General features: G+C 40.7%; 1 long non-coding RNA gene across 1 annotated transcript; it reads right to left on the bottom strand.

Annotated features, from left to right (window-relative positions):
* Positions 1-26919, bottom strand: LOC311287693. Its single transcript, XR_014626778.1, has 7 exons — positions 26788-26919; positions 26050-26141; positions 25692-25730; positions 25526-25547; positions 21838-22035; positions 9373-12694; positions 1-4072 (listed from the first exon to the last, which is right to left on the bottom strand). It is a non-coding gene; the product is annotated as an uncharacterized lncRNA (long non-coding RNA).

The raw sequence follows: 26919 nt of genomic DNA, 5'->3' as shown, positions 1-26919 counted from the left end.
ATCACAATATGCTTCGTTATAACGTTTTACATTTCAAATTCTGTCTACTTTATTACCAAATTTAAACAATAAATATCTCACGTGTTGCAGCTTTTTCTCATTATAGCTCCTCAGTTCAAGCATACCTTAACTGAATACATTTTCTTCCTTTCTACTAATTTCTGAATGAACTATCATGAATAAACTTCATTATGTCACATGTAATCACTCAAACTAAGAAAGCTTCAAGAGCAATGTTACATTTACTTCATAAAAGTCATTCAATGAACTCATTAGACAATTAGAAAAATAACTCTCGAAAATAACTTTTTATACTATCTTACATATTCATTGTACGGTCATTTCTTTTTCTGTATATCTAAGTTTTTCCTTAACCTTTTCAAACATAAAGCATTATAACTTAATTATTGTTAAAACTTCCTTTTCTGTAATTTAAGTTTTTGCATACAATTAATGTTAATTTCAATTTTTCTAGAATGACTGCTAAACCATTATCTAAACTTATTTCTGATAGAATTTCAAATCTAAGGAATAATTCTTTGGTCTTAAATTTAATTACTTCTCTTGACCCTCCTCTGTTGATCTCATTGCCTTTACCCATCTCTATCTTGTTCATATGATCCATTACGAAGAGTTTTATTAGTCCTTCTGGTACTGATATATGGCCTATTTTTGTCACTGTTCCTTTCCTACCTTTATTTTTGTCGCAAAATTCTCTTGTGTACAGTCAAAAATTGCAAAAAATGCCTTTTATTTAATTTTCCTTATTCTTAATTTAATTAAATTTTCCTAATTCTTTTTTAATTCTTAATTAATTTACTAATTCTTAATGTCTCTTTACTCCCCCCTTGCGCAGGTTAATACCATGCGCATTCAAAAAGTATGTTTTTGTGCAATAACCTGTCATTCTTACCCTCCTCTGATACCATATAAATTGTTCATAGGGCCTGTTTGTTATTGAGTTCGAACAACTTACAATTGAGGTGGTCGTTCCATTAGCACCATAAATCAGTCAATAGCATATTGAATCAAATCATAATTCAAATCATAAATGAAATCAAATATTTGTTAATGGTCAGTGTTAATCTTTTCTTTAATTTTCAACTGTAGTCTTAAATTAATTACTTATACCCCTTTATTGACAAATTACATTCGAGTACCCATTATGATCTATTTAAAATGTCATTTAGGTCGATTTGTATTTTCCTTCATGACTTGTCTTAATTCGCACTGTGCTATGACAGTTACTTGAATTAGTCGCTTATCATTCAGTATTTTCATTTGTTTTCTGATTTTTCATTATCGTTTTTACGTTGTTTTTGATATATTCTTTAATTCAATAATTTTTTCTCTTGTTGGGTTATTATTAAGTTGTATTCAAGGGCTTTAACATTACATTTAAAGACAGTTTGGTTGATGTTGACTATTGTTTGAACTTGTACTCATCTCTGTTGATTCTCTCTTCTTTGCACAACTCCTTGAAAGTTTCTTATTCTGCAACTTTTCCTTTAAGGTTCTTCTTTTTCCATTCATGTTGATCATTGTGAGTTGTAATTGGCTTTTTCCTTTTCTCTCATTGGCAAGGGAAGGTCATTGCCAGCATGTCTTTGAACCCTCACTTGCTGTTGTGGGGGGTTCCTGGAGTCGTTTGGTGTATTTTAAGTTGAGAGCCATAGACTCAAATGTCACTTTGCTGATCAATGTTCAAGCCTTTTCTGAGATGACAAGGCACAGTCACTGGTTCTTTTTGTTTGGATCATCCCAGAAACCTTCCTGGAATTGAACTGTTCTCATCTGTGAATGAAACCTTCATTATTTCTTTTTAGTTCTGTTAGTGACAACAACATTTTAAATCATCTGCTCATCTGCTCCATTGTCCTTCTTGGTGTCGTCACCTGTAAAATGATCATGTGGGCTGAGTGGTGTTCTGGCCTCTTTTGTGTGTTTTCTGCTCATTAGCAGTAGGGCTTTACCCCTATATTATTTTTACAATTAGTCAATTCAGCTCAGTTATCTCATTGTTTTGAGTCCCACTATCAGCATACTAGTTATCAGGCATCTTGGACAACACTCAACCCACTTTGCTAAGAGACAAAAGTTACAAGACAATATTTCAGACTTTTGACAAAACGTCAGCTCCTTCATGATATGCTGAAAAGAAAATCAGATGTGTTATGCTCCATCATGATATTCTGAAAGGAAAGTCAGATGTGTTAGGCGCTGCGCAAAATATAGTACCGGTTTGTTTTCTTTGCAATTTTTTTCATTTTCTTTTTTTATTGTTACTACAGTTTCGACCAGGATATTAACCAAATCCATCCATGGTCATTATTTTATTGGGCAGAATATGCCCTGTGGGCCCACATATTAAATTTAGATACAGCTGTAGGCAAAATAATTGATTTGCCTTAGTGTACACTCATTCATTCATAATCAGTCACTCATCGGCCATCACACATTCTTCTTCCGCAGGTTGTGCTCTAAATGCGGAACTTACAAATTTAGCTGTGGAATTCCAAAGGTCTGAAAGACAACGTCACAACAGCTATTCAAACACTATTCAGAAGTGTCAGTTATTTTAATGCTTAGTTTACCACTGTTGTTATAATCCCTTTTTTCTTTTTCTTTTTTTCTAAACTCTAATAGATTCAATATTTCAGAATAATAGGCCTTAGTATGGTGCAGTTGAGAGTAAGACAGCCAATTGTAATTTCTCAAATGCATTTTGTCATTTGTTTGGTCTACTTTTTCATATTCTTTTTGTTTTTTGCTCATGAGCTTCTTTAAGAATAAAATTGGAGATCTCTGTCTAATCTTGGATCCATGGCCAATAACATTTCCATCTCATTATCCCAGTTTTGACAGCATTTTTTATTTAATATTTTTGGACTTTTGGAGTTATTTATCCTTCTCCAATCTATCTCTATAAAAAATATTAAAACAAGATGGAGTGACCAGTGTTTTTGTTTTGCAAGCAAAGATAATAGTTCTTTGACATTTTGTGTCTATCTTTTTCTTTGCCAAAGAATAATTCTATCATGCCTTTAGCCCTATAGTTGTCTAATACAATAGCCCTCACTATACCAAATCCAGCCTCAGTTTTAACTATTTTGTGAGTTGAGCACCCACTTCTCTGTATTTTCTTTTTCTTATAGAGCTGGACTTGTACCTATTGAAAGAGCAGAGAGGGTTAGTTTAGCAGAGAATATAAAGAATTGCCATGAGACCAGTGAATAATCAGAATGAATAATGTTAATATAATAATGAACTAAATTTGAAGCAGTCTCTAGAGTGTTCATAAGGTTTGTCACACCTGTGGTGAGACAAGGGTCAGTTTCTTCTTTTTTTAGATTAGTGTCTGTTGACATGTTTTTCAGCCTTGCTGTCACTCAAAGGCCATTGCAGAGTGGAATATAGGCTCTGCTGTTTCTCTGTCTCTTCTCAGTTTGGGATTTTGATCAATCCTGTAACAGTTTTGCATCTCAGGATTTTTCTTTGTTTTCAGGAAAAGTCTCAAGTGAAAGATTCACCTTTTCCAGTCTTTCCATTAACTCAGTCTTTCTGGGTCTTTTTGAACTTCAGGAGGGGAGCTGAGAACCTCTCACCCATTCTCTTCTTCTCTCTGCATTCGTGTCTCTGCATTCATGTCTTTGCCCTTTGCCCTCTTGTTGCTTCCACAGGACACTGAAAGATGAACACTCAGAGATCTGCATGAGTCAAATTGAACTTCTGACATATAAGCTATTAGCTCTTTATATACATTCCACTTTTTTTTAACCTGCATCTTTTCACTATTTCTTTTATATAAAAATCTCACTGGTTGACCATAGCATTTCCCTCATTCTATTAATAAGCAGTTCTTCATTGCAAGAAAAAGCAAGCTAGTTCTGTTTTTCTATATCAGCAATAATATAACTCTGATGATCTGAGAATAATTCAATTAAATAATTTTCCCTATCATAAAATCAGACTTCAATTTTTCTTCTATATTTGCATGCTGTGTTCACAATAATCTAGTATGTTTCTCAACAAACATCAAGGAATGCTTCTTATTTTTTACTCTCATCAACTTCTGTAATGTCATGATAGAACAGACAGGAAACAGTTTGCAGGTGCTCAAAAACGTTTAATATCTCAAATGGTCAGGAAACAGTTCAGGAACAAAGAAGGGCGACGACTCAGGCTCGTGCAGGGACTTAAGATGGTCTGTGGTGCTCTGGTGCTGTGATGTGCAGAATCCCGATCCCGGTGAAGTGCGGTGAATCCAGAGACAAGGAACAGGACGGCAAGAAGACAAGGCAGGCGAGACACAGACACGGCAACTTCACAGGACGGCGATTTCACAGGAACACGGAACAGCAACACAGGACCTCAACAAACAATCCGACACTGGAACAGATAATGGTGTGAGTATATGTAGGCAATGGGAATGAACAGCAGCTGTGAACAGTGATTGAGATGATGATGATCAGCTGGAGCGCTGACAGACACGTGAGCGGGACAACGCCCACTCACACACATAACAACAATGACACGAGACAAGAAGGAAACAATGCATTCAACAACCGTGACAGTACCCCCTCCTCTAGGAACGCCTCACGGCGTTCCCAGACTCCCTTACCTGTCGATTGTAATCATCGATAAGAGAGTGATCCAGGATGTCACGAGCCGGAACCCAACTTCTCTCCTCCGGACCGTAACCTTCCCAGTCCACCAGGTACTGGAATCCGCGTCCCCTCCGCCTAGAGTCCATAATGCGACGGACCGAATAGGATGGTTCCCCATCTACGAGTCGCGGCGGTGGGGGAACCGGGACAGGCGGATTAATGCGGGAAAAAAAAAACGGGTTTAATTTTGGACACGTGGAATACCGGATGAATTCTCCTGTACACTGGAGGGAGGTTGAGGCGGACTGCCACTGGACTAACAATTTTGGTGACAGAAAACGGGCCAATGAATTTAGGAGCCAGTTTATTGGATACGGAGCGGAGCGGAATGTTCTTAGTAGAAAGCCACACTTTGGAACCGACGACATATACAGGAGGCCTAGACCGGTGGCGATCGGCTTTGGCCTTGGTGCGCGCCCGCACACGGAGGAGAGTCTCACGGGCTCTTGTCCATGTGCGGTGACACCTCTGGACGAAGGCGTGAGCGGAGGGGACCGCGACTTCGGATTCCAGACTAGAAAAGACCGGTGGCTGGTATCCTATACTACACTCAAAAGGAGATAGGCCCGTAGCTGACACTGGCAACGAATTGTGGGCGTACTCCACCATAGGCAGTTGCTGACTCCAGGAGGAAGGATTCCTGGCAGCCGTACATCGCAAGGTTCTCTCCAGGTCTTGGTTGGCTCTCTCAGTTTGACCATTGCTCTGAGGGTGAAACCCGGAAGACAGACTGACCGTCGCCCCCAGTAACTTACAAAACTCTCGCCAAAATTTGGACACAAATTGGGGACCCCTGTCAGAAACCACGTCTGTCGGGAGGCCATGTAACCGAAAGACGTGATTAACGACTGCAACCGCTGTCTCCTTGGCTGAGGGTAATTTGGGCAAGGGAACAAAGTGGGCTGCCTTCGAGAATCGGTCCACCACGGTTAAAACTACCGTGTTACCCTGGGAGGGTGGGAGGGCGGTAACAAAATCTAGAGCGATATGGGACCAGGGTCTCGAAGGCACCGACAGCGGTTGGAGTAACCCATCTGGGGGTCGATTGGAAGACTTACCAATAGCACAAACTGAGCAAGCCAAAACAAAATCGTGAACGTCGCGAGCCATAAGCGGCCACCAGAATCGTTGTCTGACCAAATAAAGGGTGCGAGTAACTCCTGGATGACAGGCTAGACTAGAACAATGGCCCCATCGAATAACGTCTGGACGTAGTTTCTCCGGCACAAATAAGCGGTTCGGTGGGCACCGGATCGGAGGCGTTACCCCTTCTAGAGCCTTCTTGACTCTCGATTCGACCTCCCAAGTGAGCGTAGAGATAATTAGGGTCTCAGGAAAAATACGCTCGGGAGTAGGTGCGTGTTCGGATCCATCAAAAATACGGGACAAAGAATCGGGTTTGATGTTTTTGGAACCCGGACGATACGAGAGAGTAAAATCAAATCGGCCGAAAAAAAGTGCCCACCGCGCCTGCCTGGAGTTCAACCTTTTAGCGGATCTAATGTACTCCAGATTCTTATGATCCGTCCAGACGATAAAGGGTACCCCGGACCCTTCTAACCAATGACGCCATTCTTCCAAGGCTAACTTGACCGCCAACAACTCCCTGTTGCCAATGTCGTAATTTTGTTCAGCTGGTGATAAGCGATGGGATAAAAACGCGCATGGATGCATCTTGTTGTCTGAAGGTGAGCGTTGGGAAAGAACTGCGCCTACCCCCACCTCTGACGCGTCGACCTCCACCACAAACTGACGTGAGGAATCAGGGGCGATTAAGATGGGAGCCGAAACGAAGCGGCTCTTGAGGTTGGTAAAAGCAGTCTCGGCTGCTTCCGACCACCTGAACGCAGTTCGGGGGGAGGTCAAGGCAGTCAGAGGTGCGGCTAGTTGGCTAAAGTTGCGAATAAAACGCCGGTAGAAATTGGCGAACCCCAGAAACCTCTGTAGGGCCTTACGGGAATCTGGGTTTGGCCACTCTACCACAGCCTTAACTTTGTCAGGATCCATACGCATACCCTCAGCCGACACGATGTGTCCTAAGAAAGGGACCGACTGTGCATGAAAAGCGCATTTCTCCGCCTTGACAAAAAGCCCATTCTCTAGCAACCTTTGGAGAACTCGTCGGACGTGCTGCACGTGTTCCTGGAGAGACGAGGAAAAAATCAGAATGTCATCCAGGTAAACATAAATAAACTGATCGATCATGTCTCGCAGCACGTCATTGACGAGTGCTTGGAAGACTGCGGGACTGTTGGACAAACCGAAAGGCATGACCAAGTATTCAAAGTGCCCCCTAGGGGTGTTGAAGGCAGTCTTCCACTCATCCCCCTTCCTGATACGAACCAAATGATAAGCATTACGTAAGTCCAGTTTTGTGAAGATGGATGCTCCCTGCAACCTCTCGAAGGCTGAAGACATCAACGGCAAAGGATAAGTATTCTTTACCGTGATGTTGTTCAACCCCCGGTAATCAATACAAGGTCGCAGCGATCCATCCTTCTTCCCCACAAAAAAGAACCCCGCCCCCGCTGGAGATGAGGAAGGTTGGATGAACCCGGATGCTAGAGAATCAGAAATATATTTCTCCATAGCCTCCCTCTCCGGAACCGAGAGTGAATAAATCTTGCCTTTAGGCGGAGACTTACCTGACAGTAAATCTATAGCACAGTCGTAGGGACGGTGCGGAGGAAGAGAAGCAGCCCTTGACTTACTGAACACTTCCCTCAGGTCACGGTACTCCGCGGGCACGTTTGATAAATCCACTGCTTCCTCCTGCAATACAGGAACAGAGACAACAGAACAGGCAGACACAAGACAAGAACTATGACATTCAGTGCTCCAGGCTGATATGGTTCTTTGTTTCCAGTCAATGCGGGGGTTGTGTTTCTTGAGCCAGGGGTGACCCAATACAATGGGGGTGTGATGGGAGTCCGTGATGTAGAATGATATTGTCTCTGCGTGATTTCCTGAGATGATGAGTGTAATGTTCTCGGTGGCCTGGGAGATGGTGGGTAGTGACTGTCCATTGAGTGCATGTACGGTGATGCTCTGGGGAAGTGTTCTGAGTGGGATCTGAAGCTGAAGTGCAAAGGTGCGATCCATAAAATTACCTTCTGCCCCGGAGTCCACCAGTGCGGTGCAGTGATGATCGTGGACAGACCATCTAAGTCTCCCCGGGAGGATGGTGGATGTAGATGAGGACTTTTCGGCGGAGATCCCACCCGATAGTAGCCTCATACTTACTATCGGGCTTGACCTTTTACCGGGCAGTTGTTGGCAAAGTGTCCTGCTCCCCCGCAGTACAGGCAAAGGCCAAGGGATCTCCGCCTCTCCCTCTCCTCCCGGGAAAGCCGAGCTCGACCCACCTGCATGGGCTCGGGATCGGAGGGACCGACCGCGTCCATGCCGCTGGATCGCTGATGTTCCCCCCCCCCACGAGGCAGGCTGGGTGGAGCGCGTGGTCCGACCCGGGCTAGTCGAGCGTCCACCCTCAGAGCCAGATCGATAAGTCCATTCAGTGAGGGGGGTAGATCCAGGGCGTAGATCTCCCTCTGGACGCGGTCAGCCAACCCATGCAGGAACCTATCCCACTGCGCTTCCTCGTTCCAGCGACACTCGGCCGCCAGGGTCTTAAACTCGATGGCATAATCAGATACCGAACGCTCTTGCTGGCGTAGCTCTGATAAGACCCTGGCAGCCTCTCTTCCCGCGACCGCGCGGTCAAAAACTCTCCTCATCTCCGAGGAGAGCTCCTGGAACGAGGAACAGCATGGTTCTCGATTTTCCCACACCGCCGTCCCCCATAGTGCCGCTCTCCCAGTCAATAATGTGAGAACGAAGGCCACCTTCGTCTCTTCCCTCTCAAATGTCCGTGGCTGGAGAGCAAAGTGCATGCTGCATCGAGTCAAAAACGGCCGGCAAAAGTTAGGCTCACCAGAATAGGGCTCAGGCGTAGGAAGGCGTGGCTCCGACTGGGAGGCGGTCATCGGTGGTGTGGGAGGGACGGGCGGTGCGGCTGGCGCAGCGGGAGGTTGCAGCTGTTGAAAACGCTGGGTCAGCTCGGACACCTGCGTGACGAGAGCCTGAATCGCGCGCGCCGCCTCCCCTTGCTGACGGTCTTGGGCGTCCATCCTTTGAATACTTGCACGAACAAAGTCATCCATTGTAGCTGCGGCGCCACCTGCTGCTTCCATCAACTGGTCGGATTGTTCTGTCATGACAGAACAGACAGGAAACAGTTTGCAGGTGCTCAAAAACGTTTAATATCTCAAATGGTCAGGAAACAGTTCAGGAACAAAGAAGGGCGACGACTCAGGCTCGTGCAGGGACTTAAGATGGTCTGTGGTGCTCTGGTGCTGTGATGTGCAGAATCCCGATCCCGGTGAAGTGCGGTGAATCCAGAGACAAGGAACAGGACGGCAAGAAGACAAGGCAGGCGAGACACAGACACGGCAACTTCACAGGACGGCGATTTCACAGGAACACGGAACAGCAACACAGGACCTCAACAAACAATCCGACACTGGAACAGATAATGGTGTGAGTATATGTAGGCAATGGGAATGAACAGCAGCTGTGAACAGTGATTGAGATGATGATGATCAGCTGGAGCGCTGACAGACACGTGAGCGGGACAACGCCCACTCACACACATAACAACAATGACACGAGACAAGAAGGAAACAATGCATTCAACAACCGTGACATGTAAAGTATTTTTGACTTTTGAAACTTGGTCACTCAATCTTGCTAACCCTCAGCACACTGCACCAATTATTTTTCTCTTAACACAAACTTATTAATCTGCAATGGAATACTTTTTCCACTCCGTCTTCAGGGATAACGAGATACAAATTTTAGTCTTCAGATATAATATATATTATATTAAGCACGTGCAATCTTATTTATATTCATCTATTAATATTCATCATTACATTTATTGATTAACTATATCTTATTATTTTAACTTATTTTATACTACAATATTCTTTATAGTTAATGTCTTGAAACAATTGTTTTCCCTTACTTTTCTTTCTTTTTTTTTTCTAATACACACCATTTCAGTCCCTTCATTCACAGGTCAGTCACACATTCTCTGTCCCTTCAAGCAACCAGGGTCAGAGGTCACTTATTTTCAACCACAGGCAGAGTCACACAAGACACAGGATCCCTCAAACACTTACACACACACTATTCTGTACTCCCTGTCAGATCTGAACAATACATTAACAGATTCACTAATCAACACAATGACACTTTTAACTATCCTATTCCATAAACCTCTGTGATTCACTTCCTCAACACAACAGAGTGAAATAAGACCTTAATTCCCCTGAGCAGACTCTTATTAGATTAATAAGGTACCCGGAAATTGACTTTATCTGCAATCATGCTCATTTGTATCCTTCAAGGCCCTCTTACAAATGTCTGCAGATCAACCATCTATAGGCTATAAGCTAAACTACACCTGTATCAATCAATGCCCACTTACAGGTATAACACATCAATAACTGATATCCTTATATCAGTACGCTTGTCATCCATCGAGGCCCTCTTGACAAGTAACACAAAACTTAACTGATATCCTTATCAGTGAATTCAAACCCTCTGTGTGCATGCTTTTTGCTCATCATCCTTCAAGGCCCTCTTGATGAACAAACACAGAACCTTACATACGTACGTCAAAACTCTTTGCGCTAAATCAGCATCACCAGTAGTTATAGAATCCACTCAGGATTAAACAAGCACTAGCAAAACACTATTGGGAGCTCCTTTACCAACTACTTGACATACAAAGACAATACATGTAATTTTTTCTGACATCAAACATCCCACTTTCACTTTTTAAGTTCTTTAAATTTGGAGAAGCTTTTCTTACCACATCCGGGCCACTGGTGACTAACACATACACCTTATTCAAAAGCAAAAACTGCTCACCTCAAAGTACAGCGGCCACTGTTGTCTGTGTCAGTCACCAGCGATCCCTTTGTGGCTCCTTCAGCTCCTAAGCCACGTCCCTTCGTGGTCGCCATTTGTTGTGGTTAAATTCTTTTCAGGGGAATGACTTCAAAGATATTTGACATCAGAAAAAAAATAGACTTTATTAACAAAACAAAGCCGAGTGTCCCTCTGCAGAAAAGACCCTCCAGAAAGGCCCTCCAGCAAACGTATATACCTACATCCTTCTCCCAAACATGGTAATACATTCTATAGGTATTTTGAGAAATAGTTTTGTACCATGTGACATTGCTGAAATAGAATTTTCTGCTGCAACAACACAGCTCTCAGGTTCCAAAGTCAAGCCAAAGTCACCCACAGACAAGGAAATAATAGTGTACAAAAACCAGATAAATTACTTATTTTCTAAATAATAAAATCTTCAACACTTACACAACACTGACAGTGGAGTTGCGCTCAGGAGTAGAGCAGCTATATGGACAATTTTCTTTTTCTTTTTTGAGCGGCTGCAGACAAATTCTTTCTATGCACACACAATATTACATCACAATCTGCGCGTATGTTTTAAAAATATAATTGAACATGTAAATAGGCCTAGCACTTTTTAAATTTAAATAGCCCACTTAAAGTGTTTATTACAAATGAATTACTAATTGCTTAAAATAAATAAATGTAAATGAACAAAATTTTTTGTTAAATTTACAATCATGTGAAAACACTTCCCGTGCCCCTCTCCGCATTCCTCTCCTCTCCTACGACGACAACGTTTCGTCGGGCCATACGTCCCTTTGCAGATGTGCGTCGGGGTTTCTCTCGTCATTAAACCGCGGAGACGTTGCCTAATGCCTCAGAAAATCCGATCTGCCTGTTTACATGACAGTCGCATTGGCACATATCCGATTTATTTCCACATATGAATGAGGCCTGAAACCGATCTGGAAATATCCGAATGCATGCGTTTTTTTCCTGTTTACACTGTCATAGAACACATCCGATCTGTGTCACATGTGAGCAAAAAATCGGAATTGGGTCACATTTCACTGACAGTGTAAACGGGGCCTTAGTTTCCAGTTATCTGCATTAGTGTGTTTTTTAGTTGTATTTAATGTAAATGTATCTTAAAGCTGTTGATATCAGACTAATAAGCATGTTTCATCACAGCTGTTTAATGTCCACCAGATGAAGCTGGAGAGCAGGAGAGACGAACTCCACAGCTAACAGAACGCTTCCCAAACATTGTTCTGCTTATATGGGAACATTACAATGTCCAGTTTTCTTAATGTTAGTGGAACGTTTTTTTAAGGTTAGAATGATGTTCCTGAAACATTCTTAACTTATAAAAGATCACACAGTTTGGTGAATATGTTGGTGAGATCAGATGTACATTTATTTTGTAGTACATATTTTGGTCTTGACATCTACATCAGCTGGGAAAGCATGATTATAGTTTTTATTTTACATTACATTACAAAACAGTAACATATACAACAAAAAGGGCAATCAAAATGAATGCCTGAATAATTTCACAAGAAATAAACAGAATCTAAACTCCAGAGTAAGTGGTTCATTTACAAAGACAAATAGAGTTTCTCCAAGGTCATACAGAACCAGAAAAATTACAATCAAACAGTTACTTATCAAAAAACAAAATGAAATTGATGAAATTAAGTAAAATTTAATCACATAATACAAACTCAATGTAAAAAAGAAAGTACGTTTGACCTCATTTTCGTCACTATTTTCTGATAAGAGAAAAGCTCTGCTGTAATGTGAGAGTTTCTGAAATCATCTGATCTACAGTAGACAATCCCAGAATATGTAAACTTCTATAATTCAGAATTCACTGCTTTCAAAGACTGAACACTTTCTGCAGGATTGTATTAGTTGGCACTTTAAATGTAATTCAAACTGTTCTTGAATTCAACAGCTTTGTCTCTCATCTGATCAATACATTTCAAAGTTTCTTGTGCTTTTTCACCTGTGTTTTTGTAATAATCAAACATTTGTAATAGAGTATTCTTTTTGTCTTCTATTTGCTTATACAGTTTGAGAGTTAAGTCAGTACTCTTCTGTAACCCTTCTCACAATTCCATTTTTTTTTAGGATTTATCATGTGCATGGGGAAACGAATTGGTGAGAGGTTACTAGAATTTAAAATCAGGATTTACATATAACAACTGAAACTCCGGGCATGAAACGCTTACTAAAGTGTAGAGAGGCCTGGTTAGCTGAAATAAAGCTATACTGTGTTCGTTTGTTTTCACTGTGAGCATAAACTCCCATACACATATATATTTAACTTAGCCACTATAACCCTTATTTGAAAAAAACATAAATAACTGAAATCACACAAATCACATTTCACTCACACACACTTAAATATCAGACCACAAAGATTTAAAGTTAAACTCAAAATGTATTTATATATTTTCTTCAGAACTTGGTGAGTGAACCTTTCAAAATGTTCTCATGTTCAAATGAAATGACAGTTAACAATACCCCGGGGGTTTTTCTATTAACTGTCTCAGTTTAGTGACACCACAACGTTGGCGCGCTTGTTGGAGCTCAGTTGAGAAAAAAAATAATATTGTCTGTACTCACAGTTCCTCGGTGACAGAAAAATTTACATGACCATTCTGGTTCAAACCGTTTGATCCAGTGGTGAGATACACGATGAAGAAAACCCGTCCTGAAACTCTGTCCGTCTGTGTGAAAAACACAGACATCTCTGGCCTGCAGCACGAATCCCGAGCACATCTATGGCAGCAACATGGATGGCAGTCTCTGATGCACACTAGCCAACAGTCCACAAAAAAAAAAAACGAATGAGCTTCATGATATCTTTTTCAAGTTCATTTTAGTTCACATACTCACTCAGAACTCGGTGGCAAATTGGATTTCAGGCAGTTCACACGTGGCTATGCGCATCGCAGTTCACACGTGGCTATCAGTTCACATGCTGAGTAAGCAGTAGTTTCACTTCATCCGAATCTCCGTTGTAGATTCAAACAGCTCCAAGCTAACACTCACTTTCCCGTTTTAACAGTGTAGCACCTTCACAAAACTCAAGCAGAATACCCCACTGGTTCTCAACATCGATGAACAGCAATCTATAAATCACACAGAACTTACAGCTAGCTCGCAGCGATCTCTCTGGCTTTTTTCTCGAACTTTTTTTTCGCTCGGTCTTTAGTCCCGCCCCCTCAACAATCCGGTAGGCTGTTACACTGCTCTATGGATGGAACTGATTGGATAACTAATGAAACTGACACCTAGCCATCCAATACGAAATAAAGTGACAGAGGGTTCAAATGTTACTCTCAAAGAAAAATAATATTTTAACATCTCTATTTATAACTGAATCAACACGCGTAATAATACAAAAAAAATGTATTACACACCAGGGCAATTGAACTGGCCCATATTTCAAGATACTGTATTTGTTAACAGAACACAAAATAAACATTAGATAAATTTAGCAGGGTGCTACATTCTCCCCCCACAAGAAAAATGGTCATGCCCTCATGACATGTCTAAAACCGTAAATCACTTTAAGGAAAATAAACACATTTTCTTAAAAGATTGTGGTAGGAAGATTATTAAACATTCCCCTTAACCTATCCACTTGTAAAAATAACTTTTGTATTTCTTAATAGGAGATAGGGCTAAAGAATCTTTCTGGTCATTAATCTCAACTACAGTAGCACTATGTGTACCAACTGCCACTGACGTTGGGGTCCCTAAAAAGTCATAAGTTAGTCTGGTTGGAGCTTTCTTTAGTCTCTGAGGCCGAGTTGTCTTGTCATGGCTTTCTGTTACACTGTTAAGTCTCTCAGCTACATCTGACGTCTGTATTTCAGTGTCTCTTTCTCGTGGCACACTTTCTGCTGTCACATTTTGTACCACATGGTCATTCTCCTCCACTACGACAGATTTTTCAACTGCATCATCCATTTCTGAGTTACTTGTCAAAACAGCCAGATCCAAATCCAGATCAAAAGGCTCACAGTAATCAATGTTTTGAGGTTCTGGTCCTGACAGCGTTTGTGGTACATAATAGTCATGCCATACACCCATCTCATCATCTTCAGAATCAGATGTTGCCTCCATCTTATCCTGTTCGGGTGCTGGTAAACATGAAGTATCAGAGTTCCCTTTTCTCTTTGCTTTGAGCCGTCTGCTGGCTCTGCTTTGTTTTAAGGGCTCCTTGTTCATCTCAGGCCGCAACTGCACTTCCTGTCCGATTGGCAGAATGTGATTTCGGTGTAGTATCTTTTCAGATCCATGTCCACTCTCTGGCTTCAGTTTGAACACGGGCAAACCAGGCAGTTGACTCTCCACAATGTAAGGAGTATCTTTCCACCGATCAGCAAGCTTGTGTTTCCCTTGTAACCCAAGGTTTCGGATCAAGACCCTGTCCCCGGAATCTAATGGACAGAAACGAACTCTTTGATCATAGCGTTGCTTGTTCGCTTCATTCTTCTTCTCTGCTATACTCCCAGCCAACTGATAGGCGGCTTGAAGCTCACGTTTCATGTTTTTGACATACCTCAAGTAGGATTTTGTGGAGGTGCCGTCACTTGAAACTCCGAATGTCACGTCTATGGGCAGCCTGGCTTGTCGTCCAAACATTAGAAAATATGGAGAATAGCCTGTGGACTCATTCACTGTGCAATTGTACGCATGTACAAGATGACTGAGGTGCTTACTCCATTTACTTTTGTCTTGCGTTTCCAGCGTTCCGAGCATGTCAAGAAGAGTCCTGTTGAAACGCTCAGGCTGTGGGTCACCTTGAGGGTGATAGGGAGTGGTTCGGGATTTCTTTATGCCAAGCATGCTTAACAGTTCATGGATAAGGCGACTTTCGAAATCCCTGCCCTGATCTGAGTGCACCCTTTTTGGCAAACCATAGTGGACAAAGTATTGTTCCCACAGAACCTTAGCGACAGTTGATGCTTTCTGATCTTTAGTTGCAAAAGCTTGAGCATATCTCGTGTAATGATCTGTAACTACGAGCACATTGCAGATATTTCTGGAGTCAGGCTCAATCGTCAGAAAATCCATGGAGACGAGATCCATCGGTCCATCACTGTTAAGATGCGACAACTCAGCAACTCTTTTAGGCAGCGTTTTCCTCTGAATACACCTTGGACAGCTCTTACAGTACTGTTCAATCTGGACTTTCATGCGAGGCCAGTAAAACCTTTCCCGTATCAGTCCGTATGTTTTGTCAACCCCCAAATGGCCCGACTGGTCATGCAATGACTGGAGCACAATTGTTCTGAACTCTTGTGGGAGCAACAGCTGCTGCCAAGCTGGTTTGTTTGGTGGATGGCTTGTTCTGTACAACACAGAGTCTTTGACTATTAGCTTCTCCCACTCTTTTAACAACAATGACACATCAGGATGTTTCTCTTTGTTAGCTTGGTTGGCACTTTTCTGAACTATAGCACGCCACACTTCTCCAATGCATGGGTCTTTCTGCTGAGAATTTGAGATTTCTGCTGCACTCAATTTGGGCAACTGCTTAGTGTTCAGAAATGACAAGTTACAATAGGCTCTGGGCACAGCACCTTTAGATGAGCCCATGAGATCTACAGCTCTGCACTGGCGACAGTGAGGTACTCTGGCTTTAGACATGTGACAGACAGCTTGGACTGTGGTGGCAAGCAGAGTTTCCTTCTCATGTGAAGCATTTTGATTTGCATGAGGGCGGCGTGACAATGCATCCGCATCCACGTTCTGTTTTCCAGGTCGATACTTTAGACTAAAATCATATGTTGACAATTCCGCCAACCATCGATGCCCTGTTGCGTCCAATTTAGCTGTAGTTAAGATATACGTCAATGGATTGTTATCAGTGTGAACCTCAAACTTCATTCCATAGAGATAATCATGCAACTTGTTGACAACAGCCCATTTTAATGCCAGAAACTCGAGCTTATGTGTGGGATAATTCTTTTCTGTTGGAGAGAGGCTTCTGCTGACAAACGCAACTGGGCGCAAACCTTCTCCCTGATCCTGATAGAGGACACCTCCCAATCCTTCCCTGCTCGCATCGACATGCAGCACATATGACAGTTTTGGGTTGGCGATTGCCAGCACAGGCGCCTCTGTAAGACTTCTCTTTAAAGCCTCAAAAGCTTTCTCACAGTCTTTATCCCACCTAGTTCCAAAACTCTCAGAAGGATGGTACCAATCTTTTGTTGCTGTGGCTGCTTGTGCTTTACTCTGCTCTTTGATATCTTTATTTTTCTTTGCCCCTTTCCCTGTCTTTCTAGATACAATGCAGCCCTGAAGCAGATGATTGAGTGGATAACAGACTCGGGAGAAATCCTTTACAAAACGTCTGTAATATCCACAGAAACCAAGGAAGGAACGAAGAGCAGTAATGTTTTCTGGACGGGGCCATGATTTCACTGCTTCAATCTTTGCCGGGTCCGTAGCAATGCCATCTCTAGACACAATGTGTCCAAGGTAGGTAACAGAGGGGCAGCAGAACTGACATTTATCCAACGATATCTTTAATCCTTCCTCCTTCAATCGGTCAAGGACTTTAAGAAGGCGCTGCTCGTGTTCCTCTAGCGTTCTTCCGAAAATGATCACGTCATCCAGATACACAAGCACTTCCAGTAGGTTCATATCACCAACAGTCCTTTCCATAATTCGCTGAAATGTGGCCGGAGCCCCACAAATCCCCTGCGGCATCCGCTCAAACTGATAGAACCCTGCTGGGCAAGTGAAAGCTGTTTTTTCTTTATCAGCAGGAGCTAAAGGGATCTGATAATAGCCGCTTCTGAGGTCAAGCACACTGAACCACTGGCTACCACCAAGGCAGGACAGAGCATCTTCCACACGAGGGACGGTATACTGGTCCGTAATTGTTCTCCTGTTTAACGTCCTATAGTCCACACACATACGTATGGTACCGTTTTTCTTGCGAACCACCACTATTGGGGAAGCATAGGGGCTTCTGGATTCTGAAATGATTCCAGCCTCTTTGAGATCATTCAGATGCTTCCTCACATCCTCCAAATCACCCGGTGGTAAACGTCTAGAACGTTCTCTGAAAGGTCTATCATCTGTCACCCGAATGCTGTGTTGTGTGCTCTTTGCACAACCCACATCAAACTCACTGCAGGAGAAAACCTCTTTTCTCTCCATCATCTTTTGACAGAGTCGCTCCTTCCACTTAGGAGGCACAGGAGAGTCACCAAAGTTGAAAGAGGACGGGGACAGTTGAGATGTTGACAGCTTAGGGCCCCCCTTTTCAAGGACTGTATTTATTACATCTACAGGGAATAGATGAGCAATAGGAACTCCACGTTTTAATGTCACATTATGACTGGACACATTTCTCATGGTGACTGTGATGCGACGACAGTGGACAGCAGTGGACTTTTCAACAACCGGCATGACCAGAAGCTCTTCAGGAAAACAATTCTCCTCCGGACGGTCTAGAAGAACAGCTTGGCTAGAGAGACCTCCAGGAAACTTTGGAATACCAACAACAGTTGCAACGCCGCCAGGTGGCAGAGTGAAAGGCTTGACTTGTGTGAACCAGACTGTTCCTCTTTTTGTCTCAGCTGTGTCATCAGGAGTCTCCTGAAACTTCTCATAAGCTTCTTTTATTACTGGATGAACAGACAGTGTGTTAAGAAAATGGTCTCCTCCATGTATTTTGCATGAATGGAACAGTCTTCGAACTATAGAGGTGTTTGTGCCGACCACAACGGAAACATCCCCTTTCATGACCGGATCTGGACACACAAGCACAAGTGTTTCTATGGTCTCAGCTACTCCAACTACATCTCCGGTAAACTCAAGCTTCAAGCACATATAACCATTATATGGATACTCCTTTGCACTGAGGCCCCAAATCTCCAGGCACTCAATAGGGGTCAAAGGCAGGTGCTTCAGATACTTGTCATAAAAGGAGCGATACAGTAGGGTAACTTGAGACCCGCTATCAAGTAAAGCTTTGGCATAAATGCCCTCAATTTGTACTGAGACAATAGAGCTAGGTCCAACTAAACCCTCTGGCAAATTAGCCTTCTTTTCTGGTAGCGTGTCACACTGTGTGGAACGTATCTTCTCCGGAGCGTCAGGCCGTTCCTCTACTGAGCCCCTGGAAAGTTTCCCGTCGGCTGTTTTATTTTCAAGAGACGTTTGTTCACTTTTCTGAGATTTTCTGGGTTTTGACACTCCCGCTGGAAATGACCATCTTCACCACATCTGTAGCAAAAGACATCAGCACGATACTGAGGTTTGGGAGCCCTCTCCTTCACACGTGCATATGAGTTTCCAGTAGCTTTCTGGCTGGGGTTCTGGTCTACCTGCTGTGCCACACTTGCTGATGCAGTCACAGAGGCAGAAAGGAGGCGTGCAACATCAGTCTTGAGACCTTGAAATTCTTTCCTTAGACTCTCTATTGCAGAATCTTTCTCTGCTACGTCAGGGACTGGTGAAGGCTCTGGCAGTACATGTACAACTGAGGCTGTAGCACACTCTGCACGTCTACCAATAGCTAAAGACGCACCCTTCTTTACAATCGGTCTTTCAAGGATCATCTCCTCTTCTTCTCTTACATCCCGAAGCAAATCAGTAAAGCTGGGAGGAGGCTTGAGTTTGTAAGTCAGTCTTATGCGAAGGGCAACAAAGTCATGAGGCAGAGAGCCTCTAGCAACTTGATCAATGCGCGCTCGGTTCATGTCAATCACTTCAATTCCACCTTTACGATGGACTGCATGCAATAGCTTGTCTAGTCTGAGTAAGTAGGCTGATAATTTCTCACCTTCTTGCTGGAAGGTATTACGAAACCTTACCATGAGATCAGCTGCACTGTCTGTGGTTCCAAAAGCTGTTTCAAGGGCTTTAAGATAGTCAGTGGCAGTGGCATGTGGATTAGTGACTCTCAAACCTCGGACAATATCTGCTGCTGGCCCTTTAAGACTCTCAGCTACTCTCTGTCTCTTGACAACATCAGAACATTGCCACTCGTCCAACATGTGGGTTGTCTGTTCCGCCCAAGCATCATACTCCTCTTCTCCATGTGGAGTGGGTTTCATACCTGAGAACATGCGTAGCTTGCGATAGCCCGGTCCATCTACAGGCGTGGCTTGACATTTTTCAACTAGTGAGGAGATGGCATTCACCAGCTTTGTGTTCAGGTCTGGAGCGGTGGGTGGAGCAGTGGGTGGAGCAGAAGCAGAGGTAAGTAAGCCTGTGACATCAGCTAGTGTCTTCCCTTCATTTGCTAAGAATGACAGCAACTTGGACTGGAAGTCTCTTTGTTCACTAGCTACATGAACACTCTGGGTCTCAGAAACATTAACTATCCAAGGTCCAAAGTCATCTCCAGTTAGTAACTGTTCAGGTATGTCAGTCTTAGTCATGTCATTAACAGTTTCAACTAAAACTGACTGGCTTTTATTGGAGTGTTCTACACATCGTCCTCTTATTTTACAGGGACCGAAAACTTCAGCCTCATCCAGTACCCTATACATAGTCTCATCAGTAACATCAAGAGAAACTTTACTAAGCACAAATGCTTTCCTTGCATCAACACATTTGTCTTTACACCATTTGAAAATCTGTTCTGGATCCATGTTAATAGCTTCGGATAAACAGAATAAAATAAAAATAATAAAAAAGAATCTCTGAAACACAAGTGGCTATAGGGCTTTTAAGCTACCTCATTTAGCACTGACTTCCTATTTTAATTTTATTTTTTTATAACATGCTCACAAAACAAAACAACAGTAAACAAAATCCCGGACGAGCCCCCACGTGTAACCCTTCTCACAATTCCATTTTTTTTTAGGATTTATCATGTGCATGGGGAAACGAATTGGTGAGAGGTTACTAGAATTTAAAATCAGGATTTACATATAACAACTGAAACTCCGGGCATGAAACGCTTACTAAAGTGTAGAGAGGCCTGGTTAGCTGAAATAAAGCTATACTGTGTTCGTTTGTTTTCACTGTGAGCATAAACTCCCATACACATATATATTTAACTTAGCCACTATAACCCTTATTTGAAAAAAACATAAATAACTGAAATCACACAAATCACATTTCACTCACACACACTTAAATATCAGACCACAAAGATTTAAAGTTAAACTCAAAATGTATTTATATATTTTCTTCAGAACTTGGTGAGTGAACCTTTCAAAATGTTCTCATGTTCAAATGAAATGACAGTTAACAATACCCCGGGGGTTTTTCTATTAACTGTCTCAGTTTAGTGACACCACAACGTTGGCGCGCTTGTTGGAGCTCAGTTGAGAAAAAAAATAATATTGTCTGTACTCACAGTTCCTCGGTGACAGAAAAATTTACATGACCATTCTGGTTCAAACCGTTTGATCCAGTGGTGAGATACACGATGAAGAAAACCCGTCCTGAAACTCTGTCCGTCTGTGTGAAAAACACAGACATCTCTGGCCTGCAGCACGAATCCCGAGCACATCTATGGCAGCAACATGGATGGCAGTCTCTGATGCACACTAGCCAACAGTCCACAAAAAAAAAAAACGAATGAGCTTCATGATATCTTTTTCAAGTTCATTTTAGTTCACATACTCACTCAGAACTCGGTGGCAAATTGGATTTCAGGCAGTTCACACGTGGCTATGCGCATCGCAGTTCACACGTGGCTATCAGTTCACATGCTGAGTAAGCAGTAGTTTCACTTCATCCGAATCTCCGTTGTAGATTCAAACAGCTCCAAGCTAACACTCACTTTCCCGTTTTAACAGTGTAGCACCTTCACAAAACTCAAGCAGAATACCCCACTGGTTCTCAACATCGATGAACAGCAATCTATAAATCACACAGAACTTACAGCTAGCTCGCAGCGATCTCTCTGGCTTTTTTCTCGAACTTTTTTTTCGCTCGGTCTTTAGTCCCGCCCCCTCAACAATCCGGTAGGCTGTTACACTGCTCTATGGATGGAACTGATTGGATAACTAATGAAACTGACACCTAGCCATCCAATACGAAATAAAGTGACAGAGGGTTCAAATGTTACTCTCAAAGAAAAATAATATTTTAACATCTCTATTTATAACTGAATCAACACGCGTAATAATACAAAAAAAATGTATTACACACCAGGGCAATTGAACTGGCCCATATTTCAAGATACTGTATTTGTTAACAGAACACAAAATAAACATTAGATAAATTTAGCAGGGTGCTACACTTCAATTTTGCAGAATCCTTCTGAAGCTCTTTTATTTTCGCATAAGGTTTACTCAGACTTTTAATCTTTGAGTCGATTGGGTTCATGAAATCATCTGTGATCTTCTGAGTTTGATATTTGCTGTTAGTCAAATTCAGGCCCTTTAATTTATCAATGAGAGTTTGAGACTTCAGTTCATCAACAATTTCTTGTAATTCCCTGAAATATCAAAATGAATTTCATAAGTAGACAGCACTGGATATTTGTTTTGTCAGTTTTATGGTTTAACAGCCAAATGGCACATATTATATTAAGCATTATGCACATTGTAATTGTCATGCTATACTTTTGCACTATAGCAAACTAACAACACTATAAAACTCCACAATAAAGGCTCCTTTGTTAACATTAGTTAATCCATTGGCTAATAGAGGCTGTGTTCTAGTTTTCTATGTGAATATATAGTAAAGTGTAATTTATTCCTGTGATCAAAGCTGAATTTTCAGCATCATTACTCCAGTCTTCAGTGTCACATGATCCTTCACAAATCACTCTAATATGATGATTTGATGCTCAAGAAACATTCATTATTATTATCAATGTTGAAACCAGTTGTGTACAAATTCTTTTCAAAATTATTTGATGAATAGAAAGCTAAAAAGAACAGCATTTATTTAAAATAGAATATTTTCTAACATTATAAATGTCTTTACTGTAACTTTTGATCAGTTTAACTCATCCTTGATGAATAAAAGTATTGATTTTTTTTTATTTCTTTCCCCAAAAAATAAAATAAAAATTCTTACTGACCCCAAACTTTTTAACGGTAGTGTTTAATGTTACAAAAGCTTTAGATTTCAGATAAATGCTGTTCTTTTGAACTTTCGGTAACACTTTATAATAACGTCCAGTTGTAAGTCATTAATAAGTCTTTAGTTAATGATGAACTAATCATTTACAAAACATTCATAAATGATTAGTAAGTGATATACTACCATTTTATGTATGTTTTGTAAATTTAGTTACAAGTCATTTACAAGGGATTAGTAAATGATTAAATAATCATTTATGAAACATGACTATGCATTCATAAATGATTAATAAGTGATATGTTAATTATTTTATGTATGTTTTGTAGATTCAGTTATAAGTCATTTACAATTGATTAGTTAATGATTAACTAATCATTTACAAATCATGACTATGCGTTTCATAAATGTTTAATAAATGATGTTAAATTTTTTTGTATGTTTTGCTCACATCAGGTGCACAGTGGTTAAAGACGTGTTATAGATCTGTAAACGCATGAATAAATCATTTACAACACTTTCTGCATCCCCTAATCTAAAGTGTAAACTATTCATCACTTGTAAATGTCTTTCACATCATTCGTAGATTACCACTTCAAGAATCAAAAAGGCATAAGATCAACGAATGTTATCTACGAATGTATATGTAACACATTTACAAGTGATGAATAGGTTACACTTTAGATTAGGGGATGCAGAAAGTGTTGTAAATGATTTATAACACTTTCTGCATCCCCTAATCTAAAGTGTAAACTATTCATCAGTTGTAAATGTGTGACACTTACCTGTTATAAATGATCTATTCAAGGCATTTACAACACTTTCAGCACTCTCTAATTGCTATATACATACAAAAAAACCAAAAACATTATTTATTAAACATTTATGAAACGCATAGTCATGTTTCGTAAATAATTAGTTAATCATTTACTAATCACTTGTAAATGACTTGTAACAGAATTTACAAAACATACATAAAATGTTAGTATATCACTTGCTAATCATTTATGAATGTTCTGTAAATGATGAACTCATCATTAACTAACCACTTATAGATGACTTACAACTGAACGTTATTATAAAGTGTTACCGAACTTTCTATTCATCAAAGAATCTTGTTTTTAACATTGATAATAATAATGAATGTTTCTTGAGCATCAAATCATCATATTAGAATGATTTCTGAAGGATCATGTGACACTGATGACTGGAGTAATGATGCTGAACATTCAGCTTTGATCACAGGAATAAATTACACTTTACTGTATATTCACATAGAAAACAGCTGTTTTTAATTGGAATAATATTTCACAATATTACTGCTTTTTGTTCGTATTTTTAATCAAATAAATGCAGCCTTGGTGAGCAGAAGAGACTTCTTTTAAAAACATTAAAAATCTTACTGACCCCAAACTTAACATTAGTTAATTCATTGGCTAATAGAGGCTGTGTTCTAGTTTGTATGTCCTTCTCTTGATAACTTCTCTCCGTCTCAGATGTACATCATTGCTAACGTTACACCAGTGTCCTTTACTGGCAGAACCTGCGCTAGTTCAACTCACTGAACTACAATCATGTGTTTTATGCATCGTTCATGCTTGGGATGTTGAATAAAATATTATGAAAATGCACTGATGATAATGATGATAATAATAGAATGATCTATGTTAGAGAAACAGTCTGCTTAAAGTATCTACAAGTATTATATTATTATCTCATAAGTTAATTCATATATAGAGTTGTGTGTGTGTAAATGAAATGTGATTTGCTGTGACGTCACAATCATGTTCTGTTGTGGTTTAAGGAGCTGCTGAATACAGTATAAGTTACACTGTCCATATAAACTTCCCTCGTCCACTTGACGAGTAAATATTCATTTTAAAAATGTTGTAGTTAAAGCTGCAGTCTGTAGTTTTTCCTCTTTGTCGCCATCTCTGTTCGAAATCTGCAATTGCAGTTATTCGCGGATTTATCAACCTTACGTGGGTTGTGTCTCGGCACGGCACAGCGCGGATGAATCCTGTGTTTTGAGGAGAATGAGCCTGTCCGTCGCCGCTGGTGTGGATCCTGGCATTCGCAATCACAGGTTCTACTTTTTGGAAGTATGACCAACATAAGAGTTTTCACCAGAAAATGTCGTCTGAACAAGTAAGTAACATCCACTTTTGTTCTGACCAACTAAGGGGGGAAAAGCATTGCAGTAAATTTCGCTGATTAAATCTAACGGTCGCTTATGATATCACGTCAAACCGTGCAAATTATACTTTGTTCTCGAATTGTTAATGTTAACAACATCAGCATTGCGTGACTACATTTAATGCCCTCCCGACATTTATCCTTGTGTTCGCATGAGCCGGTTGAGGTCTCTTTTTTTCTGTAGCCACTCCGAAGTCTTTCGCGTTTTACAGCGGGTGAATCTCTAGTTGTCACTGATGATTGTCGTTTGAACTTTTCTGGATCCGTCATCAAATTGCTAAGTTTAATTATATCGAGTGCTGTGAGAAAAGGCTATAAATCTCCAGCATCCTCACACTCATAGCCGACTAGCCGAGACTCTTCTTTATGTGGACAGATGTGACGTAATGATGCAAAGACATGCTCATATTTCCCGCGGAAATCCACCAGTACCACTGGAGTTAAATACATTATTACAAGCTTACCGTTTTGAATCGAGCTACGGCAAGCAGAGAGTGTTGAACACTGGCTGGTTATGTACTTGCTCAAAAAATTATTTTGGATAATTTTGAACTGAAAAACTGCAGCTTTATCTAAGATGAATAAAATGCTTGTTGTACAAAACAAAATTGTTGTAAATGATTTACTCATATCTATAATAATCAGTTGATTGTAAAGTTAATAAAGATAAAGTCCAAGCTTTGAACAAAAATTAGCCTACTTACTTTTCTGCTTGTTTTAATTCACCTGTATCAGACATTAAGATAAAGATAAAGATTACTCAAATAATTTATAACTAACAATATATATAGTGCTGTGATAGAAGTATTGTAGTATCCTGGAGTAACCACTAGGTGTCGTGTTTGTATTACAAGTGTTGTGTGTTCTGACCTGTTGAAGGAGATCCCCCCATGTCTGTTGCTGTAACCGCTGCAAACAGAAGTAAAGTGATAACTTTAACTCAATGAATGTCATAGTCTGATTTATAGTGAAGATACTAGAGATTTTATGTGTGTATTTATTAAAGTTCTGTATTCCTGCAAGGATCTATTCATAAAATATTTTCACTGCTTGTACACTTGTGTCGATGACAACGCTATCTCACAACCAATTTGTACGAGTGTGTACGAGGCGGCTAATTCATACGATTGGTAAACTCGTAAACATATGATTGATTTAGCAAACATCTTACACATTTCATGAAATAAAAATCATAACTCATAAACTGCTAAATGAAATGGAGACTCACGCTGGACTGAAGGATGATGTCAAACACTGTGATCAGAGACACTGCTTGATAAGGTCACCAGTCTGTGTGTGTGTTCAGATCTGTCAAACACACTGAGAAAAATCACCATGAGAAAAACATCTACAATTCAAAAGTTATCAATCTTTATTTCTCCTGCTGAAGCAACAAGATGTAACAAGCAACGGCACACCTACTGTACATGAGCCAATGAGCCTTCATCACACATCATCTCACAGCCTGATGAAGACTCATTGGCCCAGCATGTAGGTGTACCGTTGCTTGTCGCCTGTTTTTAAAATCTAAGCCATGAAAGAATAAAGTTTATTATATATATATTTTCGAGTGCCTTGGATTGTTTTTTCTTAAGAGTGGAACCATCCCTAAACCCAAAGAGCACCGAGATACTGAAGTTACACAGCACTTCTTTATTTAAAACCACACACTGTCTGTACGCTTTCAAAATCATCGATCAGTTTTCTTTCAAAATCATTTGTTGTTTTTGAAAAGATCCAATTAGTTTATCTTTCTGAATTAAAATGTGTATTTTGAATTAATCAATTAACTAAATTAATTCATGCAGAAAATTTTTTGAGATTTAATCAGTTTTATTGAAGTCACATAATTTCTAAAAACTACACTAGTGAAATAAACAAAACAACTAAAATATATTCATCTGTGTGTAATAGGAATATAATCATAATTTGCCATAAATAAAGAAGTATGAATATTCTTGCCCACCTGGAGTGAGTGAAGAGCGTCTGAAGAGGGATTCGCTCTGACTGAAATACTGATCATATTTATATGCTCCGTTTATTTATTTATTTTCCAAAGAGATTCGTTTCAAAATGAGTTTACAAGCAACAACAGAAT

Source organism: Rutilus rutilus (assembly GCF_951802725.1).
Source record: "Rutilus rutilus genome assembly, chromosome: 3".
NCBI lineage: Eukaryota > Metazoa > Chordata > Actinopteri > Cypriniformes > Leuciscidae > Rutilus > Rutilus rutilus.
The sequence above is the reverse complement of the archived record's forward strand: the minus strand, read 5'-3'. Positions and strand labels throughout refer to the sequence as shown.